We start from the raw sequence: 15,873 nt of genomic DNA, 5'->3' as shown, positions 1-15,873 counted from the left end.
TGTGTTTTACTCTCTTATTGTGACTATTCGCCAGCACTTGCTGATACGATGCTAGCCTTATAGCCGCTGCGTCCCTCCTTTCGTCTATCATGTCGAGGTTCAATCTTAACATCTTGTCGTTCTGATCTCGACTCCATGCTAAGCTTCTGATAGTGGGGACTAAATGCTCAACCGGTATAACTGCTTCGGTACCATACGCCATCGCGAACGGGCTCTCCCCAGTCGGCCGCCTTGGGGTGGTTCTGTAAGCCCATAGAACGTTCGGGAGTTCATCCAACCACTTCCCCTTATGATCTTCCAGCTTCTTCTTAATGCAGGCGAAAATGGTTCTGTTTGTGATTTCTGCTTGTCCGTTAGCCTGAGGATGACTTACTGCAGCCAACTTCTGGTTGATTCCATACTCCTCCAGCAGCTTTCTTACTTGCCTGCTGTCGAGGTTTGTGCCATTGTCCATGACTATTGTTCTGGGAACACCGAAGCGGCAGATAATGTTGTTCCAGATAAATCGTCTCACCTGAGTCTGAGTCACGCTAGGATACGGTTCTGCCTCCACCCATTTAGTGAAATAATCCGTGGCCAGTAACACATACTTATTCTGAGCTCTTGCAGTTGGCAGAGGACCGACCACATCCATCCCCCATTGTGCGAAAGGCCACGGCGAGGCCATTACGTGCAATTCTTCAGGTGGTTGGTGGATCATTGGTCCATATCGTTGGCACTTATCGCACCTTCGAGAGAACTCCTCCGCATCTCTTGACATGTTTGGCCAAAAATACCCTTGTGTCATTGCTTTATGCGCTAACGATCTTCCCCCAGAATGATTGCCACACACACCCTCATGAATAGCTCGCAATACCTGCTGCGACTCCGCGGGGGTGACACATTTCAAGTACGGGCCAGAATAGGACCGTCTGTACAGCTGGTTCCGCACGATGGCGTACTTGGCAGCATTCTTTTTGAGTTTCCTAGCTTCATCCCTTTGCATAGGCAAAACGCCATCTCGAATATAGGTAATGATTGGGTCAATCCAACTCGGTTCATACGGTATGACGTTGACTTGCCAAGGGTCCGAGACCATCGGTTCTTCGAAAATGGACGGCTGGGTCACTATTCCCACTGGAATCACCCTCGCCAATGTTTCACCGCAACTTGAAGCACTGCATGCTAAACGGTCTGCATCTGCATTCTGTTCCCTCGGCAACTGTATGAATTCAATCTTTGCAAAGTCCTTGGCTCTACGCAGAACGGCAGAACGGTATGCCCCCATCATGTCATCCTTGGTTGCGTACTCACCATTTACCTGCCGAACAATCAGCTGCGAGTCACTATACACTGTCAAACTTTTGATCTGTAGCTCTTTGGCCAACTTTAATCCATTTAGCAACGCCTCGTATTCCGCTTCATTATTGGTGGCTCGGAACTCAAGTCTGAGTGCTTGGCTCAAGGAAGTACCCTCTGGGGTTTGCAGTTTGATCCCAATCCCAGCCCCCGTCTGGTTAGAGGAGCCATCCACAAAAAGTTTCCAAGAGCCGCTTCTAAGGTCCTCTTCCGTATCTTCGGCATCACATTCTAGTAGGAAATCGGCCACCGCTTGCCCTTTAATAGCTGTTCTCGGCTCGTACGTTATGTCAAATGAACTCAACTCTATGGCCCACTTTGTCATTCTGCCCGAGAGCTCTGGCTTGTGCATGAACGTTCTGATTGGGAAAGTTGTTAGAACAGCTATGGGGTGGGATTCAAAATAATGCCTTAACTTTCTTTTTGCATTTACAAGTGCAAGTACCACCCGTTCGGCCTTTGAGTATCTTTTTTCTGCCTCCATCAGTGTTTTGCTTACATAAAATACTGGGTATTGCACCCCTTCCTTGCAACGAATCAGAACGGCACTCGTCGCGACACCAGATACTCCAAGATATAGAAATAACTTTTCTTCCGGTTCTGGGGCTGACAGGACTGGCGGATTCTGCATATATTGCTTCAAATGAGTCAATGCCTGTCGTTGCTCATCCCCCCAGACCTGCCTTCCATGGCTCCGAATCGTGTCAAAGAATGGTTTGCAGTGGTCTGACAACTTTGAAATAAATCGACTTAATGCAGCTATTCGTCCTGTTAGGGCTTGTACCTCTCTGATCGTCTTTGGCTCGGCATTCTTAATCAAAGCCTTTGCTTGAGCGGGGCTAACTTCGATGCCCCTGCGGTTGACCACGTGTCCCAGAAACTGCCCGGAACTCACACCGAACGAGCACTTGGTCGGATTGAGCCTCATCCCATATCGCTTTAGTACATCAAATACCTCTTGCAGATGCTTCAGATGATCATCCTTTTTCCTACTTTTCACCACCATATCATCAATATAGGCTTCGACAATCTTACCCATTTGATTCTTAAAAACTTTGCTGACAAGTCGTTGATAAGTTGCTCCCGCATTCTTTAATCCAAAAGGCATAACCTTGTAGCAGTATGTTCCTCGCTCGGTGACAAAAGAAGTTTTTTCTTCATCTGCGGGGTCCATAGGAATCTGATTATAACCTGAATATGCGTCCAGAAAGGTTAAACGCTCATACCCCGTGGTGGCATCCACCATTTGATCAATCTTAGGCAACGGGAAACTGTCCTTCGGGCAGGCTTTGTTTAAATTGGTGAAATCAATGCATACGCGCCATTTCCCATTTTTCTTCTGCACCACAACGACGTTGGACAACCACTCAGGGTAGTGCACCTCTCTGATAAATCCCGCATCAAGCAGCCTATCAACTTCTTCCGTTATGATCTGATTACGTTCTGGAGCAAATCTTCGCTGCTTCTGTTTCACTGGTTTGAAATTAGGATTGACATTCAGGGAATGACAGGAGACGGAAGGACTAATTCCAGGCATGTCGAGGTGACTCCATGCAAATACGTCGACATTGTGGGATAAGAAATCCACTAGCTCTTGCTGCTCTTCTCTGGTCAGTCTTATACCCACTCTGGTAGTTCGTTCTGGCCTGGACTGATCGATCTGCACATCCAGAAGGGGCTCCTCGGTCAAGTCGGCTGACTCCTCCACCCTATTCTGCTCGAGTGGAGGTTCCTGTAATTGCTATCTGGGGCTTGTCGACCGGACGGGCGCCTTTCCCTTCCCTGCATGCTTTAGTGTGACGGAATAACACTCTTTGGCTGCGACCTGATCCCCCCGAATGTCTATCACTTTATCTCCATCGGGCCCGAGGCACCTCATGACCTGATGCAGAGTTGAGGGTACACCTCGGACTCTGTGAATCCATCCTCTTCCCATCAGGAGATTATACGAGGGGTGAATTTCCACAACCACAAAAGTTTCCATAAGAGCTCGCTCTGCAGCTTGAACTTCTACTTCCACCATCCCGACGGGTTCCACCCTCTTCCCATCGAACCCTAATAAGGGATTTCCGGTGGGCTTGAGCCTCTCTGGTTTAATGTCGAGCCTGTCAAATGTGTCCCTCGGCATAACATTCGCACTGCTCCCAGGATCGATCAGAACTCTGCGCACCAAGCACTCTGCCACTGTCAAACTGACTACCAACGGGTCGTCATGAGGCAGTTGAACACGCTGCAGGTCTGTCCAGTCGAACTTTATCTGCATTGACGGGCTCTGTTGGTGTAGAGTGGTCACATTGTCGACCCTTTTCTTCATCTGCGCCTGCCGCAGGCGCACCCGTAGCAGCTCATCTGGCTCTTCACTAGGCTCGGGTCGACCATGGATAGCATTGATTATACGAACTGGTTGCGAATTGTGGGAGCTTTGTTTATGACTCCTTTTTATTTGTTCCACTGGTCGATTCTGCTCCATCGCCGAGCCTTGAACATAACTCGCAAACTCCCCTCTAGCTATCAACATCTCCACTTGCCTCCTCAGGTTCCTGCATTCGTTAGTCTGATGTCCGAAATCAGAATGAAAAGCACAATGTTTAGTTTGATCCCTCTGTTCGAGGGGTTGTCTAATTGGCAGTGGTGGATGAAACTTGTCCTTGTTCTCCTGATACAACCTCGCCAGAGTGACCTTCAGCGGAGTAATCAACTCTTCCTCCCTGGACCTTTTTTCGGCCTTCCAAGTGGTCTGACGTTGCGGCTGAGCCTGCTTCTGCCTGATCTTTGCCTTGGACTTTTCCTCGGTCGACACAAGCGACGTTGTCCGAGCATTAGCTGCCTCCTCTTCTTCGAGGCGCACAAAGCCATCGGCTCTCTCATTGAGTTCATCCATGGTAGCTGGCGTATTCACTACCAGACTGGTGTGAAACGGAGTTCCGCGTGTCATGGCTAACTTGAAGGCTTGAACTGCCGTAGAAGGATGGCATTCGATTACCATACTCTTAGTGAGATTAAACCTGGTAAGAAAGGCCTGGAGCCGTTCATCCTTGTGTTGCCGCATCGTGAACAGGCTCGAGATGTCCTTCGGCGGGCGTTTGTTCCCATAGTACTGGCTTATGAACCGATCGCACAGGTCCCTGAAACTGCCAATGGAGCTCCTAGGCAAGTTTTTGAACCAGCTGAGCGCCGGTCCGGCCAGACTTGTAGGGAAGCATTTGCACATTAAAGAGTCGTTTTCCGTATTCAGGGCCATTTTCAACTGGATATGATACACATGATCGATCGGATCGGTTGTTCCGTCAAACAGAATAAAGACTGGCATAGCAAACTTCCTTGGATGCGGCACATTCAAGATCTCGTCGGTGAATGGTGAATCCACCGTCCGAGCTGCGGATCGGAGAGCTTCATTCTCTCTCTGGAGTCCAGCGGTAGCTCTGTGAGTTACGGTTCTGCCCTCCGAACCGTGATGAGTGACAGTAACCATGGAGGGCCGGTAAGACGGATCGAACGACCGTTCCTCTATGAACTCTCTCTGCCAAGGCGACGCTACTCGACGGCGATCTACCTCCATCACTTCCTCTCGGTCAAACCTTTCCCGCTGCGGATCAACGTGAGTCGAGCCTTCGTGATCTTCAACTCGACGAACATTTGGCGGCGAATTGTCCATCATCCTTTCATCACGGTGGTGAGCTGACTGATTGTTCTCGTTCTGATTGCCTTGATGCGCAATACTAGATGGAACACCTCCTTCTCCGACCGGAAGCGGATGCGAAACTGCGGGTATTTGCCGATGCTGCAATCCAGCTTTCAATTCTGCATTTTCTTTTCTGAGAGCTTCAATCAAATTCGTCAACTCTTCAAGCTTTGTTTGCTGGACAGCCTCCATCGGATTGGAGCTTTCACCTATCATTATTCCCGAACGGAGTAAAGGCATTAATCTCAAGTTCGCGAGTAGATCTAAGCTTCGTGAGTAGGAATTTTTAGATCTGGCTTCTAATTCTCCGAATTATGCTCACTGTTTACAAGATCTGAATTGCCTGGACTCTAAATCCGTCAGATCCTGTCACAATCGAGCAACTCGCGGTTGCGTAGATCTGAAGTCACTCCTGCCAAAGCTTCAAGAATCGTAATTCCTCCAGAGTAGGTCACAATCGCTCAGATCTGGATTCAAATCCGCAAGATCGAGTCTCGATCAACCGAATTGGTTTGAATCCATTCGATACTCCTCATTGATCAACCAAACTTTTATGCGTTTCCCACAGACGGCGCCAATTGAAGATGCAAGAAACTCCTTCTATTCTTTCTCTCTCTAGAATTCTTACACCTCAACCCGAATCAAGATCCCACTCCTCTTCATTCCAACTCCTATTTATAGATACTTACCAGATATTTACAAGATATTTACAAGATATTTACTAATTGCTGGACCTGGGCCTATTCCTCAGTAAGCCCTGGTCACTCTTGATGGGCTTACTCCCGCTCGGCCCATATGGCAGTGTCTTTCTATGGGCTGACCCAGCTGTTCGGACTGAAGGTTGTGTTTTGCGAGTCGGACCTGGCCCATGTCATCCAGGGCCTCCTCAATCCTATACCACTGTCATATGATTTCAACATGAAATTCCTAATTCAATTGCTAAATTAAAAAAAATAAGCAACTTGATAAGCCTGTATTACAATCGTTACACAAATTTCCTTATGTGCTCCCGACAGTTCCTACAATAGTTTCTTATGATAGATTATGAATTACCAGGCCCTCTGAAAATTTAACAAGGGTTTATACATTCTTGAGTACCCTTAGAACAGCTCCTTTTTCCATCTGGAGGGTTAAAAATTTCACTACTTAAGTATCCAAAAATTGAACATACATTTTAACATATGTATACGTCAATTTGTCCATTATAAATATATAATCATTCTGTAATCTAATATGCTTACATTTGAATTACAGAAACATGATCAAACAATATCTTCATTCCCAGATAATTAGCAACCCGTAAGGTTATGCACTTTAAATCCTCTACTTTAAAAAAAAACAGTCTACAAGTTTACTTCAAACAGTAACGGTTTAATTTACTGATTCCTTTGTGATTTATTATGTAATATCACACCCTCAGAACTTTTAATAAGACTTAGATGCTACTAAAAAAATCCATGTGTAACTCCCAATGGCTTCTGAAAATACTTAATTCTGAGTCCCGTAGCCAAACCTAGCACTGAAAAACGAAAAATCAAAAAAAACTTGGAGGAACAGGCTCCACACAGGGTGGAGCCGCCTCCACCTTTTAGTAGAGCCGCCTCCACACAAAGTGGAGGCGCCTCTTCAGCCACAAGAGACGGCTCTACTCAAGGTAGAGCCTGCTCTACCTTTTAATGAGCCTGCTCTTCTTGAAAAAGAGCAGGCTCCTCCCCTGTGCGACATCTTTTCCAGCTCCGGCGATGTCCGGCTATATGGATCCTCCAAACCAAGTTTATTACTGATTAAAACTAAGTCATAGGGTGTTCTAAAGTTGATTAAATCCATTACTTATGAATCAAAACCCTATGGAAAAAGAATTACGCAAAACAGTTTCTAAGTGGATTAAAACCCATACAAGAACATATACTGTTTCAGGTATCTAGCCCTGCGACCCAGAATAATCTTAAGATTTCCCACCATGTTTTAGAACTATTAAAATTCTTAATCCATCAATTGACATCATTAAAATCATGAATTAAGTAAAACAAAACAGTAAAACAAACAACACTGTAAAACGAACAATTTAACAGTTCATAAGCGTATGTTTATTAAACAATGTAAGCATGCGAACCAGGTTTATTTTAATCCTTATTTCATCCTGAGATTGTGTTAGGGATGCAAAGAACACAGGTCAAAGAGGTAGAGTTAGTATTAGAACTTGCCTGTGAGACTCAGTTCAGAAATCTCATTGTCTTTCTTCTAAGTTTTCCCGGCGCCCCTTTGGTTTTCCTTCTCTCTGTTTCTTCTGTCTCCACAACGTGGTTAGGGTTCTAAACCCTTGACAGCCTTATACAGATATATTTATAGGTTTATAAGTTTACACAAAACCCTAGTTTAATTTAAACCCTACACTAAATCCTTAGTCGGCGCATATGAAACCTAATTAATGTTTAATTATGTCGGCTACATACGTGACTTCTAAAACCAAAACCGTAATTAATCCTACTAACATAAAACTCTATTTATAGAAAATTCATTTATACTAAATTAAATCATTTAACAACTAATTCAATATCAAGAAAAATAATTACCTTATTTAAAGAAAAAACAATTACATCCAATAATTAAAACCCAATTAAATAAACAATTACATAAAAACAATTAAAATAAAACAACCAAACAAAACAAGTCATTTAAATAATTCACAATTAAATCAACAAATTCACAACTAAATCAATAAAACATAACTTAAATAATTAAATAAATTTCAGAATTATCCTTGTTAAATTAGGGGTATTCAATTCTTTCCCCCTAACAACAGGAATTCCGTCCTCGGAATTCGCTTTTACCTTCTACCCGTAATTCAGGAAACTGCGAGCAAATGACATCCTCCCGTTTCAAAGTAGACTCAGCCTCAGTGTGATGACTCCACTGAATACGAACTCAAAGAAAAAACCTTATTACAAAGGATTTGATCCCAACAGTCGACAATACGACACGGTGGCTCCAAATAATTTGCATCCGGCTGTAACTCAAACTCCCCAACATCAATATGCTGATACCGATCCTCATGTCACAGAAATTTCTGCAACATTGAAACATGGAACACATTATGTATGCGATCCAAATTATCCGGCAATGCCAAACTATAAAATACAGCTCCAACTCGATCTGTAATCATGAATGGACCGACAAATCGTGGAGACAACTTCCCTTTCTTCCCAAAGCGTATTACACCTTTCAGAGGAGACACTTTGAGTAGAACTTGATCCCCAACCTGAAACTCCAAAGCACGAGTGCGACAATCCGCATAACTCTTCTGCCTACTCTGAGCAGTAAGCATGCGATCCCTAATAAGAGCTATCTTCTTAGAAGTATCCTTGATGAATTCAGAACCCAAGAATCTGCTTTCACCAACCTCCATCCAACAAGCAGGCGATCGACACAGTCAGCCGTATAATGCCTCAAATGGTGCCATTCCAATAGTCTTCTAAAAACTATTGTTATAAGAAACTCCACAAGCGATAAGTAATCCTCCCAATGGCCCTTGAAATCAAGAACATACAACCGAGGCATATCCTCCATTATCTGATTCACTCGTTTAGTCTGTCCATCAGTTTGAGGATGATAAGCAGTACTAAGGTGTCATTCTGTTCCTAAAGCCTGCTGAACACTCATCCAGAACCCTGACACAAAGCTTGAATCCCTGTCCGATATAATAGACAAAGGAATGCCATGCAACTTTACAATCTCAAAAATGTACAATCTTGCCAACTACTCTGAAGTGTAATCAGTGCGAATAGGCAAGAAATGAGCTTTCCCTGGATGATGCTGTATAGAGAAGTGATAGTCTTTCACAAACTTCAACCATCTGCGCTGTCTCATAATCAACTCCCGCTGAGTGAACAAATATTGCAAACTCTTGTGATCGCTAAATAATCTGAAGGACTCACCCAACAGATAATGCCTCCAAATACGTAAGGCAAAGACCACAGCTGCCAGCTCCATATTATGTGTTGAATAATTAAGCTCGTGAGGCTTAAGCTTTCGAGATCCAGACGAAATCGGTCGCTCCTCCTACATCAAAACATATCCAAGACACTGCAAAGAAGCATCCGTGTAAACCAAATACTCTATTCCACTCTGTGGAGTAGACAAAACCGGTGTAGAAGTCAACTTAGTCTTTAGCTTCTCAAAAGTTTTCTGACAATGTTCATCCCACACGAACCGCACACCCTTCTTAGTCAGATGAGTGAGTGGTCCTGCTATCCAATGATACAGTAGTCCCCACCACCGTTTCCTACTCTATCCGAACAAATAGGTGCTAAAATCCCCATTAAAATGTGGCATAAAAACGACGTAAACATCCGGACTAGGTATGGTAACCACAATAGACCCATCCAGAAAATAAATAACTTGAGCATGGTAGTGATAACCAATCAATCCCAAGTATTCCGTCATCAGTGTGCATGTCCAGGACAAAACATTGACTAGAAATCCGAGTCTGCCAATATCTAGTGTCACAAGCACATCACTCCCATGAAAAAAATGGCAATATTATCCAACAATATAGAAATATCCTGAGGTCTACTGCATATTTGTACCACCAACCAATCAGTGAGAATCCTATGTTTCGTAATACTCCGTAGTGCAAAACACATAAGGTAAAACGAAATACTTCACAATCGTCCCATTTTAGATTTTTATTCTATCCTGGGAATTCCTCCTTTTAAACCAAACCTACCATATCGACTTACACAAGTTCGTTTATTACTTATTGGTAATCGTCCTGTCTCAACATAATGTATTTACAAGCAACTATTTGCTTGCCTCTTCTATAAACCCCAACCACTCCACTGGGATAATCATTTATTAATACCACAAAATCATCCCAATAATTTAATAAAAACCATAAATACCACAAAAATACTATCACACAACACATTTCAAAAATAGCTAAAACCGCTAGTTTACTTTATTAAGAACTTTTCCTAATAAAAAACTGTCAAACGAATAATCGTAAATAATCTTTAACATACAACTAGTGTATGTGTTTAAATCCATACCATACTTTTATTAAAATCTCCTCCACTATCAATAACCAAAAATCACTCTTAAAAGAGCCATCCTCCTTGCGGTTTAGTACCTTCCTGCTGGGATGGCCCGATACCTCCTCGTCTAGGACACTGCCTAGCAGTGTGACCGTACTCTCCACAAGTATAGCAAGTACCCCTAAAAGTACCAAACGGCCTCCTCTGCTGGTTTGACCGTAGTTGATCTCGTTCTGCCTGTGGTACCCTATTCTGCTGTCTCTGGGCTAACTCAGGACATTGGTTAGATGTATGCCCATCTTCTCCGCAGCCAAAATAATGCACTTTAACCACATTCTGCACCACTGGTACTGCTTCAAGTGTTTGTTGCACATGTAGCTGACTCTGAAGTGCTGCTGCTACGCCTGCAGCAACAGCCTGAGCAATGATGTAAACTAATTGAGGAGAATCCTCTGGATCCCTGCCCTGATTGTAGGCCTGTTGCTGAGACTCCTGAGTATGCTGAATTTCCTCATGCTCTATCTGCAACTGACCATCTTCCTCCTGAAACCTAGGCATTTGCTGTTCTTCCCCCATTTGCCAACGTCGCAGGCGTTCTTGCTGCCTACGTGCCAGTCTCCTCTGTCGACTGTTCATGTTCTGTCCTCTTCTAGCGTTAACCATACTGTTAACATAGAAAGACAAACATCAATACGATTGTAAACGGACCGTAAAGAAATTCAACGAATCCTAATCTTAAAGCTCTAAATAAGAGAGAACGCTACGTGGAAGACTTATTCAATAGAATCCTAGAGACACTTGAACTTGGAGTGTTCTGATACCAATTGTGATACCCCTCGATTCTAGAACCACGGGTGATCAAGTCCGAGTACAGATCCGAAGGATATCAAATAATTAATATTTAATCGAACACAGAATACAAAATGAATTTAAGAAATAATAATAAGCTGAAGGAATACTAGATTAAAAAAAATCTCAAATATAAATATTTAAACTCTGATAATCCAAACTTCATAAGTTTACAACTCGGGAATCCATCTCCAGTGGACCCCTAATAAAAACCCAAACCGAACGAAAATAAATAACTGAAGATACAAGCCCAAATCGAATATCTGGAAAGAAGTCCTACATCGTCGGTAGAATGAAAGATCATCTCTGCTCAGCTCGAACAAGCTCTAAGGCCTCAAACATCCGATACCTGAAAAATAATAAGTGGGTCAGGCCCACTAGCAAGTTCTATACTACTACTACCCAAGCAGAGACCCGATACGCATATACATCCTAACCAATCCAACAATAACTAAATAGTCCGCAGATACATATATATATAATCACACTACAGGACTCTCACTGGACTACAGGCCTGTCTCAACCTGACTAGTAGGCACCATGCAAAACGCACCTGAGGTGGGCATGACTACCTAGACCTAGCAGGGTACACATCCAACTATCATAGCCAGTTATGCATCCTAATGCATATATGCTCCCTAGCCAACGACTTTGAGACTCAGGCTCATATCGTGGCACCATAAAAATATATTTAAAATCCGTTCCAAACTAAAAGTGTCACTCAACTATTTAGTGATCTGACACAAAATACAGGTAGGACTTAACCTTTGTAGTTAATCCATCTCTTAATCCAGAATAGGTAGGACTTAGCATTTTTGAGCTAATCCCACTAGTATGTCACCGTCCCATACCGGTGCATACAAACCATCCATCCAATGTTGATAATACAAATAATGAGATAAAATCAATATCAACCAATCCATAATAAGTATAACACTATCCATCCAACTATTAATAATACAGATAATATTATAAATATCAATATCCACACATCTATAACAAGTACAACAAGAATATATAAATTGCAAGCTTATCATATATGAACAACACATGATTCTCAAACAGTTTAAGAACGCAGATAATAAGTGTAATCCATTCTTTAATCCCCTATCAGCATACTAATATCAATATCAAAATTAACATGCTCGTTTAAACTACTCCATATCATCCAGTTAGTTGATTATACATAATGACTTGTAAACATCAACTAATTTCCTGTTAAGCATAACCGACATTATATTAATTGTGTTGCTTAATCCTATACCACTGTCATATGATTTCAACATGAAATTCCTAATTCAATTGCTAAATTAAGAAAAATAAGCAACTTGATAAGCCTGTATTACAATCGTTACACAAATTTCCTTATGTGCTCCCGACCGTTCCTACAACAGTTTCTTATGATAGATTATGAATTACCAGGCCCTCTGAAAATTTAACAAGGGTTTATACATTCTTGAGTACCCCTAGAACAGCTCCTTTTTCCATCTGGAGGGTTAAAAATTTCACTACTTAAGTATCCAAAAATTGAACATACATTTTAACATATGTATACGTCAATTTGTCCATTATAAATATATAATCATTCTGTAATCTAACATGCTTACATTTGAATTACAGAAACATGATCAAACAATATCTTCATTCCCAGATAATTAGCAACCCGTAAGGTTATGCACTTTAAATCTTCTACTTTAAAAAAAACAGTCCACAAGTTTACTTCAAACAGTAACGGTTTAATTTACTGATTCCTTTGTGATTTATTATGTAATATCACACCCTCAGAACTTTTAATAAGACTTAGATGCTACTAAAAAAATCCATGTGTTCCCAATGGCTTCTGAAAATACCTAATTCTGAGTCCCGTAGCCAAACCTAGCACTGAAAAACGAAAAATAAAAAAAAACTTGGAGGAGCAGGCTCCACACAAGGTGGAGCCGCCTCCACCTTTTAGTAGAGCCGCCTCCACACAAAGTGGAGGCGCCTCTTCAGCCACAAGAGACGGCTCTACTCAAGGTAGAGCCTGCTCTACCTTTTAATGAGCCTGCTCTTCTTGAAAAAGAGCAGGCTCCTCCCCTGTGCGACATCTTTTCCAGGTCCGGCGGTGTCCGGCTATATGGATCCTCCAAACCAAGTTTATTACTGATTAAAACTAAGTCATAGGGTGTTCTAAAGTTGATTAAATCCATTACTTATGAATCAAAACCCTATGGAAAAAGAATTACGCAAAACAGTTTCTAAGTGGATTAAAACCCATACAAGAACACATACTGTTTCAGGTATCTAGCCCTGCGACCCAGAATAATCTTAATATTTCCCACCATGTTTTAGAACTATTAAAATTCTTAATCCATCAATTGACATCATTAAAATCATGAATTAAGTAAAACAAAACAGTAAAACAAATAACACTGTAAAACGAACAATTTAACAGTTCATAAGCATATGTTTATTAAACAATGCAAGCATGCGAACCAGGTTTATTTTAATCCTTATTTCATCCTGAGATTGTGTTAGGGATGCAAAGAACACAGGTCAAAGAGGTAGAGTTAGTATTAGAACTTGCCTGTGAGACTCAGTTCAGAAATCTCAGTGTCTTTCTTCTAAGTTTTCCCGGCGCCCCTTTGGTTTTCCTTCTCTCTGTTTCTTCTGTCTCCACAACGTGGTTAGGGTTCTAAACCCTTGACAGCCTTATACAGATATATTTATAGGTTTACAAGTTTACACAAAACCCTAGTTTAATTTAAACCCTACACTAAATCCTTAGTCGGCGCATATGAAACCTAATTAATGTTTAATTATGTCGGCTACATACGTGACGTCTAAAACCAAAACCCTAATTAATCCTACTAACATAAAACTCTATTTATAGAAAATCCATTTATACTAAATTAAATCATTTAACAACTAATTCAATATCAAGAAAAATAATTAACTCTATTTAAAGAAAAAACAGTTACATCCAATAATTAAAACCTAATTAAATAAACAATTACATAAAAACAATTAAAATAAAACAACCAAACAAAACAAGTCATTTAAATAATTCACAATTAAATCAACAAATTCACAACTAAATCAATAAAACATAACTTAAATAATTAAATAAATTTCAGAATTATCCTTGTTAAATTAGGGGTATTACATTATGTGACTTATGTGTTTTGTTGCTTAATTGATTAAGTGTTTAATTACAATTGTTTGTTTGGTTTGCTTTAATTGTTTATTTATTTTGCTGTAATTATTTAATTGTGATTTAAATTTTATTTAACTTAATTGTTTATTTGTTTTAATTTAATTGGTTGATTAATTGATTGTGTAATTAAATTAGTTTTATTTGCTTCAATTGTTATTTAGGGTTTTGTTTCTGAATAGTCACGTTTTTAGCCAACTTAGTGTAGAATTAAATATTTTGTCGGTTGCATTCTTGTATTACAATTAGAACTAGGGTTGAGTTTTATAAGCCTATATATATACATGTATAATCTGTTAAGGGTCTTAGAACCCTATACACGTACTAGAGATAGGGCAAAACAGAGAGAGGTTTAAGAGGGAAACAGAGAGGAAACCTAAGGTTTGGCAAAGGAGTGTTGGTTCGTGTGTTGAACCAAGGAGGAAACAGAGGAGTTGAGGACAGTAGAATTCACCGGAGAATTTAGGAAGATGACTGGAGAATTTAGGAAGACGACGCAGAGGTTTTGAACCCAAACCTCAAAGGCAAGTTCTAATCCTATCTCTCTCCCTTTGACTTGTGTTCTTTGCATCTCTAGTACAATTCCAGGAGTAAATGAAGATCTAAAATCAATCTGGTTCGCATGTTTGCACTGTTTAATTAACATGTGTTCATGAACTGTAAATTGTTTGTTTTGCATTCTTTTTACATAATTTGTGAGTTAAATGATGTAAATTGATGGATAAAGAATCTCATTAGTTCTAAAACACATTGGGAACCCTTAAAATTAATCTGGTTCGCATGGTTGTCTACTTGAAACAGTATGTGTTTATGAATGGTTAAGTGATCCGGTTTAATTCTTTCTTGCATACTTCTTGTGTTAATTGTTGTTGGTCATTGATTAATGAATTTAATTAAATTTGGAACACACCAGGGCTTAATTTTAATCAGTAGAAATAATTGGAGTTAAGGACGGTTCAAACTAGACGTCACCGGAGAAGACGTAGTTGAAGAGAAGAAGCAGAGAGGAAAGGAGGAAGTTGGAGGCGGCTCCAAAATATTTTGGAGCCAGCTCAAAGAGACTTGGAGGCGACTCCAAGTGGTTTGGAGCCGGCTCCAAGTGGGTTGGAGACGGCTCCAACTTAGTTGGAGGCGGCTCCCTTCATGCTACTTCCAGTTTTTGGTTTTCTGCGTGTGTTTGGGATACTGTGGTTGGATTTTAATGATTCCAGATTTATTTAGGGGTTGTTCTGGGGTTGTTCAGTAGTGATTAAACTCATTTTAACATCTCAGAAGTTACGGTAACACGGAACAAATCCTAGGAAGCAAAGGTAGACCGGAGTAGGAGACTCTTCAGAAAGTTGCTATTTTGGTTGGGATGTGAATGATGCAAGTTGCTCATATTTAATTTTCAATTGATTTATGGGATTTGAGGTTTAAATCATGTCACAGTGTTATAAAAAAATAAGTATGTCAGTTATGATAACTCTCCGTTATGCATAGGTAGGAACGGTTGAGAATACTTAAGGAAGTTTGTGTGACGACTTTGTTACAAACAATTCAAGTTGCTTGTTCTTAAACTTAGTAATTGAATTAGGAAGTTTATGTTTAAATCATGAAACAGTGGTATGGGATTAAGCATATCAACAAACATAAGTTCAGTTAATGCTTAATGCAAAATTAGTTGATGTTTACAATGAATTGTTTGTATCAACTTGTGGGATGTTGTGAGATAATTACAGTAAGCATGTTAATTCTGTTACTATTGTTACTATGCTTATTATGGGGTACAGAATGGT

Source organism: Cornus florida, unplaced genomic scaffold, assembly GCF_030987335.1.
Source record: "Cornus florida cultivar Cherokee Brave unplaced genomic scaffold, ASM3098733v1 CherokeeBrave_3.0.0_Hap2_Chr02, whole genome shotgun sequence".
Lineage (NCBI taxonomy): Eukaryota > Viridiplantae > Streptophyta > Magnoliopsida > Cornales > Cornaceae > Cornus > Cornus florida.
The sequence above is the reverse complement of the archived record's forward strand: the minus strand, read 5'-3'. Positions refer to the sequence as shown.